The following is a 13,520-nucleotide window of genomic DNA, read 5'->3' as shown; positions in this document are numbered from 1 at the left end:
AATTTATGCTACTCTTACAGTAGAAGATTGCAAAATCAACTCAGATGGAACAAGCATTGCGTTTCACTTTTTTCCTTCTATAAGTGAAGAATAACATAAAGGTTGCCAGAGCAACATCAACACCTTCTACCCTTAGGTTGAGATCTTATCTCTTGAAAAAATTTTGGAAATAAACTGTCACTTATAACTTAGACTTCATTTTGCAGAAAATTCTTAATGATAAGTTATGGCAGTCAAGGTTAGCTTTTGTTTCCACTTTGAAAAGCTTGCCAAAGGCTGTAACACAGACTCCCTGATAACACATTCTTGCAGATATCTTAGCATGTGCTACTTACAATAAAGTTGAATAGTAAAAATGAGGCATAGCTAACAAGTGATAAAATCATTTAAAAGAAGGGTTTATATCACTTTGACTTGATCCTGAATTGTAAATATTTGAAAAAATAAATTTTGAAGGTATTTGCTACTATAAATGTCTTGTAATAACTTACTTGACAAATTTTTTGTTTACTACTCGCGTGTTATATATGAGATTTTAGGGTTTATTCTTTAAATTTCCTTCATTCTCCATTCAATGTTATTAAGTGCTTTCACTCCTTTACTTAAAAACACTTGATTATGTGTGTTTCCACACATTCTTGTTAAAATCTTCCTAGTATTTCAGGAATAATTGTTTTCTTAGCTGCCAACTTTCTACAGCTAATATACCCATTACAATACATACACTAGTTGCGAGATATTTAATTTTATGACATTAACTTGACTGATGTTATACATCCAGTTTTCAATTATTATTATTTCACATATGTAAACATCACTATGGGAAGTTTCATCTCATTTTTTAATTTATATTTTTCTAAGAATATTTGTGCATATCTCCCCAAAATAGAACCAGTTTAATATTATTTTAAAATTTTAGTAGGATTTCTATTTTAACTATAGTTAGCCTATAAATTAGTTTGAGGGGAATTCATACATTTACCATTGTGAATTTCATCCAGAAGCATTGAAAATGATTGCCCATTTTTAAAAAGCACCCTTGTAGTTATTTCCTTTACTTTTATTTTTGCAAAAGTTCTGTGCTTTTATATGTTAACAGCTAACATTTCCTTAAGACATTGTGTGATAGCTGTATTGCCTCCAATTTTTCTGTATTTTTCCAATATTTATACCACTTATTTTCTATTTTTGATCTTTTTCTCCACTGCTCTTCAGTTCTTATTGCTTTAAATTTAATTTTCACCTGTATCTCATACACAGAATATTAATTTTGGTTATGTCCTAAACTGGTATACCTTACACAGTTTTAAAAGAGAATTACCTTAACATGAAATATTAGGTTTATAAATTTTAATTCAAAAATAAATTAAACATAACAAACTTCTGTGGATTATTATTTTACTAGCATATATTTTAAGTTTCCAAGTTACCTATCTTTAAAAAGTTTAAACCATTGAACTTCTTATTCAGTGAATTGTAAATGTACATGTAAAGTATCCTGTCTCAGAAACTATAAAAAAGGGAGAAAGAAAGAATGAAGGTGAATGGGAGGGAAGAAGGAAAAGATGAAGGGAAAAGCATTATGTTCTAAAAACTCCATCTACAAATCACATGGAATCTGTTAAAACTAATTACAATTAAAAATTTTAAAAAGCAGGATACAAAAGACATGCAATTTCTAGATGCACATGCAGCATGTTCAGAGAATGTGTATTGAGTGTTTTATAACTTAAAAAGATTGTTTTGCAGATGTTCCATGAACTTGGAAAAGCGGATGTTCTTTATTATAGCACATAAAATAGTATATTTGTGATTTCTTAAACCACATTCTCTATTATTCATATCTTTTGTACCCTTGCTCTTGTTTTGTCTTAATTTGTCCAGGATTATGCCTATTGTCTTTGCATTTCTAAAACTCCTCACTTCATGTGTTTTCATGTTGCTTATACTTAAAGATATATAATACATTTTTGTCTTTGTATACTTTTCAGTGGTTTACGTCTTGAATTCCAGTCAATCTATAAAACTTACTTTTAATTTTTAAATTTTATTTATTTTAAAGGCAGAAAAACTTAGGGCTCTCCCATCCATTGGTCCGTTCCTCCAGTGCCCACACAGTCAGCGCTGAGTCAAGCCCAAGGCAGGAGCTGTGAGCTTGATGAAGACCTGCTAAATTACTGGCAAAGACCCACACTTGAATTGTGTGTGTGTGCGTTAGCAGATAGCTGGAATGGAGAAATGGGTCCCAAACCTAGGCATTCTGGGAATGTGGATGTCCCAATCATCAGCCTAAGCTGACCTAACAACGATATTTTAAAAACAAAAAAAGAAAAAGAAAATCACTTATGATCCTACAGTGAAAAAAGTTTATTACTAGATTTCTTTGTCTACCTTTCGAAAAATAATCAATCTCTCAGTTTTTATAACAAGATGTTTGTTATCTATTATATGTATTACTTAATATCATTTTGGCCCATGGGCCACAATTTGTAAATTGTATATTTATAAAGGTAGTTCTAGCCAAGAGCACATAATAATTATTTTTAAAGATTTTTTTTTTCTTGAAAGCCGGAGTTACAGAGAGAAAAAAGGGAGAGACAGAAAGAGAGCTCTTTTGTTTGCTTGTTCGCTCCCTAAATGCTGAAACAGCCAGAGCTTGGGAGGTCCAATGTCGGAAGCCAGGAGTTTCTTCCAGGTCTCCCACATGTGTGCTTGGTCCCAAGGATCTAGGCCATCTCTGCTACCTGCCTAGACTGTTAGCAGGGACCTGGATCAGAAATGGAGCAGGTGGGACTACATTGGTGCCATTATGGGATGCTGGCACCACCAGTAGAAGATTAGCTGGCTAAGCCACCATGCTGGTCGCTAATTTAACAATCATTTTAAGTACATATAAAATAATGGTTTTGAAATACAAGATGATATTTTAGACATTGAGATTGAGATGTAATCATGCTGAATTACTTTCAAAAATCCCAAGTGCATTGAGTTTTTGGTTTAAATGGACATAAAATTGTTGGCAAATTTTCTGATCCAATCAGATTTAAGAGACAGTCTAAGTACCGAGCAATAACCAGTTTTTATTGCTCAGGGTAATATTTTAAAAAACAGACTTGATAATATATTTGCTTTTTAAAAAGCATTTATTTTAGTATTCCATGATACAGTTCCATTGGTTCCAGGATTTCCTATCCACCCCTGCCCCTCCCAATAGCTAGCACATAAAGGAATCCATGAGAATATAGAGAAGTTTGTATTGTTTAAGTGGATAAATGAACAACTCCTCAGGTTTTTGAAATAAGGAGTAACATATCTACAATATTAATGCAAGACCAAAAAAATTTAAATATCTTCTGAAGTTAAAATACCTTACGGAAGTTTTGGGGTCTATAAATACCCCCAAAGATGTGTTGTGAATTAGTAAGAGAGATACAGACAATAGAAATATGTTTATTGTAAAAAGCTTAGACTAGGAATCCATTTACTTTACCCCATTAGAAAAACAAATAAAGGCAAAGACAATGAACAAACAAAAGTGTGAAGCAACTGCAGTTTTCCCATAACTAGAGTAGATTAAACAAAGAATGTTTATTTTTACAAGCATTTTCATGGCTCAAATAGCCTAAATTTAAAGAGATCATAGGACCTTTTAACAAGTTGAAAATTCATCTCGAAATAATGACTAATTTGTGGAAATCTAAATAAGAAATTGAAACACAAGAAGTTATAGATACATATCTCAAATAATAGGGAATAATTGAATGAACAACAAATTATTGCTGAAGGTGAAGAAACTATCCTGAAATTTTGAATTTTGGCTACTGAATCAAGAAAAAAAATGGCTAACATAACTAAGACAGAAGTTTAGCAGTGGCTGTATTATAGCAGCTTGGATCTGGGGCAGAAGGAGGCGATGTGGCGGGAGTGAAGCATTTGTTCAGACCCCAGTCAGTTTTCAAGACTGAACTTAAATGTAGTAAGGACGGTATTCTTCTGCTGCAGCTAGTGTTGCTGCTCAGCGGCGATGTGGATGGTCATGCAGCTTTTTGTTTTTATTTTTCTCATGCAAGGTAGTATCCCCAGCCTAGGAGTCATGGTGATCTTTCACTCTGGCAGTAGTGAATATGTCTTGCATCTTGTTACCATCCTCTTTTTTTTTTTTTTAAGATGTATTTTATTTTTATTGGAAAGGTGGATATACAGAGAAGAGAGACAGAGAGGAAGATCTTCTGTCCGCAACGGCGGATGCTATGCCGATCCGAAGCCAGGAGCCTCTTCCGGGTCTCCCACGTGGGTGCAGGGTCCCAAAGCTTTGGGCCGTCCTCGACTGCTTTCCCGGGCCACAGGCAGGGAGCTGGAAGGGAAGCGGGGCTGCCGGGATAGAACCGGCGCCCCTATGGGATCCTGGGCGTGCAAGGCGAGGACCTTAACCACTGCGCCACCGTGCCGGGCTCAGTTTGTGCTTTTTTGTTGTTGTCTTTTTTTATTTTTGTCACACAGGAGTGATTTTATATTGTCTTATTTATTTGTTTTTGTTTCACAGCCTTAATTTTTGTATTATATTTAAAAAATCATTACCAAGGATAATGTTGAAGTTTGCCTAAGGATTTTACTGTTTGAAGCTTAGATTTAGATTATTTTATCCACTTTGAGTTGTTTTTGTACAGAATTTTCAATAAGTATTAAATTTCATCTTTTTGTATAAGAAATCTAATTTTCTCATTACAGTTTATTGAAGAGATTATTCAATCTTCATTGTGTCCTCTCTTGCATGCTTGATGAAAATTAACAGACAAGATGTGAAGTAAATTTAGTTGCACAAAGAAAATATTCTGCAATAGTAGCATCAGTACATGTGTATCTTGAACTCATTCACACGTGACAGTGATTTCCCATTCACTGTATATCAAACTCCAATTTCCAGGCAAAGGACAGAATGCATTGTGTTCATCCACCCATAGATTTTGTAGATATATCTGTTAATGTCAGGAAAAGTGAATTCTGGAGTGGCAGAGATGCTGACAGATGTCACATTAGATTCTGACATTGACACATGCTGTATGCTAAAAAAAAAAAAAGAACAAAGATTCTTGATGTGTTCAGTGGCATGTGAGACTGTTTCTTATCTTTCCAGGTGAAGACTTACTGCTTCCTATGCATTGTGAACCTTTTGTTTTTAGTGGAATTGGTTGTTCTAGTTGTGAAATTGCACATTATCCCTTAAGGATGGAAGGCAAAAGTCCCTTCCCACATTATCGTGAACAGTGTGGAATCAGAAGCGTGAACCCCAACTCTAGTTCTGAAGGCTGTGTGACTTTCATCAAGTCACTGCAACTATCTGAAATTCATGTTCCCTATTTATATGTGACACTAATCAGCAAGTTTACTTCTCTTTCTGCATTTGCTTGAGGTTTGTCTGTCATTTACTTTAAAAGCAGAGTGACAGAGACAGAGAGAAAGGGAAAAGGAGGTAGAGAAATTTTCCATCTACTAGCTTACTTCCTAAATACCAGTGACAGCCAGGCTTGAGCAGGCCGAAGCTAGGAATTCAGAATCCCATTTGGGTCTGCCACATAAGTGACAAGGGTACAACCACTCGGGTCATGCTTTTATCGCCCAGGATGTGTTAAAAGGAAACCAGATAATAAGTGGAATAGCAGAGTCTTGAACCAAACCTTCTGAAGTAAGATGCAGATATTCAAGCAGTGGCTTAACTCCCTGCAACAGTGCCTGCCTCAGCAAGATTATTTCTGAGTAGTGTTTCCAAATCCAAATGTCCATAAGTTTGCTTGATGAAACACTTAGTGAACATAAACATAAAGTTCAAGCCTGGGAAAGTCAAGAGGGGCCTCTGCAGCGCCTTGAAGCTTCGTTATCAGTAGAGAGGATCGCATTACGCAGTTTCACGCATTTTAAGGTATTGATTTAAAAATTTCTTTTAAGAGTCATTTATTTCTATTTGAAAAGCAGATTTACAGAGAGAAGAGAGATCTTCACCCTGCTGCCTCACTGTCTAAATGGCCTCAATGACCAGAGTCGAACCAATTCAAAGCCAGGAGCCAGCAGCTCTCTCCAAGTCTCTTATATAAGTGCAGTGGCACAAGGACTTGGGCCACTCTCCACTACTTTCCCAAGCCAAAAGCAGGAAGCTGGATCAGAAATGGAACAGTCAGGAGACAAACCCTTGTCTATAAGGAATGCCAGCTCCAGCAGGCAGAGAATTAGCTTATTGAGCCACAGTGCCAGCCCTAAGAGATTTATCGAGTTTTCAAAGACGACAACTCAATAGAAAATTGTCGTTTCCTTTAAAATACCTATGCCAAATAGCTATAGCCTACACATTAGGTGATTTTCAAAATGGTAGTAGAGAATGGAAGAAAATAGTATAGTTGCCATAGTTCTCTATGATAAATCAGTTATCTCGATTCACTTCAAATTCCTGTAAAGGGAATTACAGAATTCCCTTTTAAAGGTTTCTTCCCTAGAGTCATTCATGATGCTGGTTATCTTTTTCAGGATCCTAGAAAAATGCAGTTTTTATACTCAAAATAGGGTGTTAAAGAGAAATGAATGAAGAGATGTTTTCACATTTGTGAGCAGGTGTAAGGGAAACAACGGGATGGCAGTGCTTGCTGAGGCCAACAGCATCAGGAAGCTCTTGTTACTTGTGGACATGGTTTTTGTGTGTGCCTGTGTGTAAGTGTTTTGTTTAAAAAGCCTACTTGTCTTTGTGAAGAGAATTAAGAAAATATATGCCTAGATTAAATATGGAGATATGAGATCATACTTCATGGTTTTTTTTAGATTTTTTTTTTTTATTGTGAAGTTAGAATTACAAAGAGAAGGCGAAACAGATGGAAAGATCTTGTATCTGCTGGTTCACTCCCCAAGTGGCCGGAATGGCTGGAGCTGAGCAGATCTGAAGCTAGGAGTTATGAGCTTCTTCTGGATCTCCATTGTGGCTTGGGGATCCCAAGGCTTTGGGCCATTTCTACTGCATTCCCAGACCACATGCAGGGAGCTGGATGGGAAGTGGAGTAGTTGGGACACAACAGGCACCCATATGGGATCCTGGTGGATGCAAGGCGAGAACTTCAGTCACTAGGCTACCGTGCTGGGCCCCTGACTTCATATTCTATTATTTACTTGGATTTAGTGATATACACTATAAAGGCCTTGACTATAACATCAGTAAATATACAATAAAGTTAAATGGCAACATTAGCCAGAAACTTCAGCAACGTGAATATGTGCTGGCATTATTTAAAATGTGTGATATGCGTAGTACCTTTGAGATATTCTTTTATGTTTTATTAATTTTACACCACCAGACTTATTTGTGTGGAAGTGTTTATGCTACTAAGTCATTGAATAAGCGGGAAGTGGCTCCAAAATCAAAGTGTTCCAATCCCAGAACTGGTGAATGTGAGCTTGTTTGGGAAAAGAAATTCTGAGGTTCTAATTAGGGGAAAGCCTTGAAGATGAAGTGTTCTTGGACCATCCAAGCAGGCCCCTAGCCCAAGGACAAGCGTACTTGAAAGAGACAAAGAAAACTATGTGAAGACAGAGAACAGGCAGTAAGAGGAAGCTGGCAAAGATGAGGAAGGATTCTTCCCTAAAAGCCACGTTGACACCTTGATTTCAGATTGTTGGCTTCCAGAACTGTGAGAGAGAGAATACACTTCTGCTGTTTTAAGCTGCCAAGTTTATGGTAATTTGTTGTGATAGTCTTGGGAAATTAATATCACCACTTACAAACATCTTATTCCAGTATAATTTTTTGGTAAAATGATTCTGAGCTTTTGAGGCATAAAAGTGACTGTTACATAACACCTTCAAGAACTCTCTTTCTGGAATGAAATGGCATCTTTACAATTAACTTGAAGCAAGAATGTTAACTTGGCAGTGCAAAGGAAGTACAGGGTAAGAAATGATGAGTTTTATAATATTATCCATGAAAATATAATGGTCCGATATAGTTGAAGCAGAGAAAGACAAGAGATAAAAATTGTGAGAGAATGCAGAAAGATAGACGTTGAGTCATTTTATTTACCATTTTAAGAAATTACGAATTTATCTCAGTTTTGGAATGGTTAACCTTGAGTGACTTCTCCAAGAGATATGTAATTACTGTGTGGAGTTGGTGTTCAGATGTATCGCTAAGCATCCTGGCTTCATCTATTCATTTACCAAAAATATATTGAGAACATCTGATAAGGACTTGGAATGGCAAGGTTAGCATACATGTAAGAAGAGAAAGGCCCCTGATTGGCCAGGCATGAACACGTGGTGAAAGGGCATGTTTGTGGTCCATTATTAGTCACCTTTGCTTTAGGAAATGGAAAGATATAAGAGTTGTCAACCTGAATAGCTGTGTGGTGTGGAGATCACTCAGTTCTGAAGAATATATTGGTTTGGAAGGAATATATTGGTAGGCAAAAGACCTTCACAAGATTGTTTCCCTAATCTGGGACAAAGTTATGAAGGCTATCATTAGGGGAGAAGTGGTAGATACGAGAGAAAGGTCATCTGAGTAAAGTAAAATTCCAGAAGCGAAAAAAGTATTTTTGCAACTAATAAATTAATTAAGTACAAAGAGTTAAAAATAATATTGCAGAAGTCTGTGTTAATTTCCAGAATAGGTTATTAACAATTTAAGATTGAATGTAAGTTGCACCCATACTTTCTGCATTATTTAGAAAGAAAATTCTCCACCACAAAGCCAGCACTCTGGTATAAAGCCACTGGCACCAGTGTTGGCATCCCATATGGGCACTAAATCGAGTCCTGGATGCTCCACTTCCAATACAGCTTACTGCCTGGGAAATCATTAGAGGAGGGTCTGAGTGTGTGGGCCCTTCACCTGTGTTGGAGACCCAGAAGAAGCTCCTGGTTCAAGATCAGCCCAGGAACCATTAGAGAGGCATTTGGGGAGTGGGGCCACCTTTAGACAATGTGTCTGTAGCTCTGCATTTCAAATAAATAAATTATTTTTTAAAAAAATTCTCCACCAAGCATAACATACTAATTCCTTGTCAGTGAGAATTTTTATTTGGAATCAACTGCAAGTGTTATTATAGTTAGAGTTTAAAAAATACATTTCAATCTTATGAAAAGAAAACATAAACAACAAATTGGTTAAAGTAGTACTACAACATTTTCATATCCTTAATCTGACTTACAAGTAATTTTTCTACTCAGAATTGTCAAAATTCATATTTTTCATTAATTATTGCTGTCAGTGCAAACAAGAAATCTACTCTATTGTTCCTGAAAATTTCTTTGAAGTTGTAAGCTTTGATGTTGGCACTTTGTTGACACAAGAAGGTGTCAAAGGGAGATTTTTAGACAATGTCTGGGATTACTATGACTTTAAGCAACTTTTCTTGACAAGTAATTACTGTCATTCAGCCTTATCAACACAAATAACTAAGACATTCATACATGTACAGCATTGAAAATTATTTTATAACTGTATTCTGGGTCAACAACAATTGCAAGATGTCATCAACCATAATAAATATCCTGATTATAGAAATGCTAAAATAGGGCCTGGTGCAATAGCGTAGCAGCTAAAGTCCTTGCCTTGAACGTGCCATGATCCTATAGGGGCGCTGGTTCTAATCCCAGTGGCACTACTTCCCATCCAGCTCCCTGCTTGTGGCCTGGGAAAGCAGTTGAGGATGGCCCAAAGCACCCGCGTGGGAGACCTGAAAGAAACTCCTGGCTCCTGGCTTCAAATTGGCTGTTGAGGCCACTTTTGGAGTGAATCATTGGACGGAAGATCTTCCTCTCTGTCTCTCCTTCTCTCTGTATATCTGCCTTTCCAATAAAAAATAAATAAATCAGAAATGCTAAAACAGTGGGCAGAAATGGACTGTTAAGAAAGCATTCATTTGGTGCCTAGCGCAGTAGCATAGTAGCGTAGTAGCTAAAGTCCTCACCTTGCCCGTGCCAGTGTCCCTTATGGGTACAGGTTCTAATCATGAGAGCCCCATTTCCCATCCACCTCCATTCCCTGTGACCTGAGAAAGGAGTAGAAAATGGCCCAAAGCCTAGGGACCCTGCCTGGGAGACTGGAAGAGGCTCCTGCCCCCTGGCTTCCGATCGGCTCAGGTATGGCCATTGTGGCCGCTTGGGAAGCTAATCAGCTGACAGAAGATCTTCCTGCCTGTCTCTCCTGCTCTCTGTATATCTGACTATCCAATAAAAATTTTTAAAAATTAATAATAATTACAGAACATTTTCATTTGAAAGGTAGACAGAGAAAACAAACAACAGAAAAAGAAAAACACATAGAGAACTCCTATCCCACTATTTCACTCCCCAAATGCTCACAATATTAGGCACTAGAGCACACCAAAGTCAAGATCTGAGACTTGAGTTTGTGTCTCTCACGTGGGGTCGTCCCCCGCTGCCTTCCAACATATGCGTTAGCAGAGAGCAGAAACCACTTAGAGCCAGGACTGTCATTCCAAGCAGCTGACTTCAGCTACTCAGCTAAGTGCCTGCCCTCACAATGGGCCTCAGAACTGGTGAAATATGGGAATAAAGACATTAAGACAGGCATAACAAGATTCCAAACACTGAGATGAATTAATCTCTTGATCATTTCACTTGAAACATAAATGACTTACATAACTCAGAAAACCAGGGAGCAGTTAGTGAAAGTGGACGTTTTGAAGATATGTTTCCTTAAGTTATGAACTGTAATATATTAGTAAGATTCCTGGGTAAGTTCATTTGGCACTGAATATGTCTGTTCGATTGAAATGTGTATTGAGGGCTCTGTACTTCCCTCCTTGTGTGCTTTTCTAGGAAGTGGGACTTGAGCTTTCTTTCACAGACACACGCGGGCCAGGCAGCAGGCTGCAGAGAAACACCTGTGGCTGCCTCAGTGAGGTACTGACTGACGGAAAGGGAAAACTTCAGAGGCAGATTTACAACTGGCTGTAATTGACAACTACACAGTATTCATTATTAAAAACCGTTAAGCTCTGGCATATTTGTCAGAGTCTGTACTAAGAATTCTTTTGAAAAAGATTAAGGCAATTGAAGATGGTCTCCATTACCTGCCGTTTGAAGAATTTCCATGGGACAGACTAACCAGGCTAGAGGAACAAGATAGTAAGAGGATAAGGTTAGCCCAAGTCTTCAGCTTATTTTACACTCATGTTGTTCAGCTGCAGTTTGAGTTGGCTTTTCCTCATAACACTAATAAGAAAAATGTGATTCTTTCTAATTCCAACTTGATACCTTGAAAGCAGTAAAAAGATAGGTCTTCAAAAAATTGAATTAAACAATAGTGAGTTTATGGAATTCGGAGTGGTATGTTATATCCTCTTTGGATTTAGATAAAACTTAAATTTAAAAAGGCAGTATTGAAACCTCTTTGCTATAGGAATTTAAAAATTATTCTTGTTGAATCTCGAGGTTTTTCTTTGCATAAGGACATGCCAATATTTTTGTAATAATGGGATAAACGATGCATAATTTCTTGTATGTAGCAGGTACACAATAGGTAGAGCTATCACTTTTACTGTTGTTATAAATCAGTTTTGCACAGATCCAGCAGGTAGAGGAATTCACTTTAGACATGTGACCCTCACTGCTGGGATCTGGATGGGCAGTGGAAAGGCAATGTAGAAAATATTTATGTACTGTCTTGTTAGCTAAAATTTCATGAAACAGCCATTTCTGCAAGCTAAATATGGTCAAATTTCTTAATATGGGCAACCCAATGTTATTGAACTTATTCAGTGCCAGCTTGTTACATGCCATTTTGTTTGCTCCCCTTAAATGACAATAAAATCCCATAATTATAGGGATAAGAAGCTAGTTTGGAGAATAATTATCTTTGCATTGTTTTGTCTTCCTGATTGTATTTCATATTTTGACTAACAAGATAACTTTAGTAAGCACTATAAAACAAATTTTTTAAAAGAGGAAAAATCTAAAATAGCACAAAAAGAGCAATTTATGAATACGAGGCAATACATGTTTCTGTCTTTCTTCATGTATTTGTGGTTTGATGGAGAAAAAAAGGTGGACAGCCCCATCTTTTCAGAAACCCTGCTCTTTGCTGTGTATGGACTAAGAGAGACTGTTTAAAGGTGGCTTGAAATGCCACCTCTTTAAACAGGAAGAAAAGAGATTACAAGTGGAGAAACTAAATGAGGGTTCCTTCAAGACAAAATACAAAATTTGACAGTTCTTTCAGATCTTGCATTGCACATTCTCCCATTTTATTCTCTGATACTTTTACCTAAAATCAAAGCCGAATGCTGGTTTTGTTTGTTTTGGTCTGCTACTCTTGGAAGTTTTTGGCTTTCTTAATCCTGTTGACTAAAACTATGCTTATTTTTAAGTAACATGTCATTCACAGATTTGACTTTGGTGCAATCATACATGTCTTTCCAACAATAACATTTTCCTCCAAAAAGAGTTTTGTGTATTTTGTAGAGACAAGGGGATAAAGTGCAGGTAAATAGAAAAGTGTGTTTTATCAATGGAATTTTATTTCTAGTCAGCTGAGGACATCTAAAGTGAGAACAAAACTCATTGCTATTGCAGCTTGATTTCAGACTTTTCCAACAGGCTTGTACTTCTGGCATTGTAACTTCAGTTTAGATAATTTAAAGACCTAATAAAATGAGATCTGCCATTTCAGGAATAAAGATTTAATATATATATTTTCTTTCGTTTAAAGGCAGATATACAGAAATAAGGAGTTGCAGAGATAAGTATCTTTTTCCACTGGCCCACTCCTCAAGTGGCCCAAACTGCCAGAGCTGAGATGACCCAAAGCCAGGAACCAGGAGTTTCATCCAGATCTCCCATCCAGGTGTAGGGTCCCAAGGCTTTGGGTTGTTCTCTACTGCCTTCCCAAGCCACAAGCAGGCAGCTGGATGGGAAATGGAGCAGCAGGGATACCAAACTGGTGCCCAGCACAAGCAAGCAGATGATTTAGCCACTAAGCCATCACACCGGGCCTTAAGCATCATTTTCAATCCCGTGCTTTCCCAAATAGGAAACAATACTGAATAAAACTGATTTGCGGTAGGAATATATCTGATGGCAAATATGATCGATTGTATTTTTTGGAGAACATATAAATGTTTGTGTTCCCATATGCGTGCGTATGTTTTGGGGGATGTCTTACTATGTAAGAAAAAACATTTATCATTAAAAATGAGCGTTCTTCTGAGGATGGAGAAGCCAAATACAAATATGGTTCCATTTATAAAGTTAATGTTCACAGTTCAATTAGATAGATATTTCTTGTGACTAATGTATTTTTTTATAACATCCTTATTTCTTAAAATTGATGTTAACATTTTTTTCTCTTTCTTTTTCCATAAAACCTGTTTATCTCGTTCTGTAGAAGCCAAAGGCTCAGAAATATTTTCTCCAGAATGTTTTGTTCTGGAAAAGAGCATCATTTAAACTCTGATAACCTGCTGAAGCCTCATAACATTTGTATCCTATACATGGATTAAAAACAAAACAAAGAAAAAAAA

Source organism: Ochotona curzoniae, unplaced genomic scaffold (assembly GCF_017591425.1).
Source record: "Ochotona curzoniae isolate NIBS_2020 unplaced genomic scaffold, NIBS_Ocur_1.0 scaffold_4701, whole genome shotgun sequence".
Taxonomy (NCBI): Eukaryota; Metazoa; Chordata; class Mammalia; order Lagomorpha; family Ochotonidae; genus Ochotona; species Ochotona curzoniae.
This window is presented reverse-complemented; position numbering follows the sequence as displayed.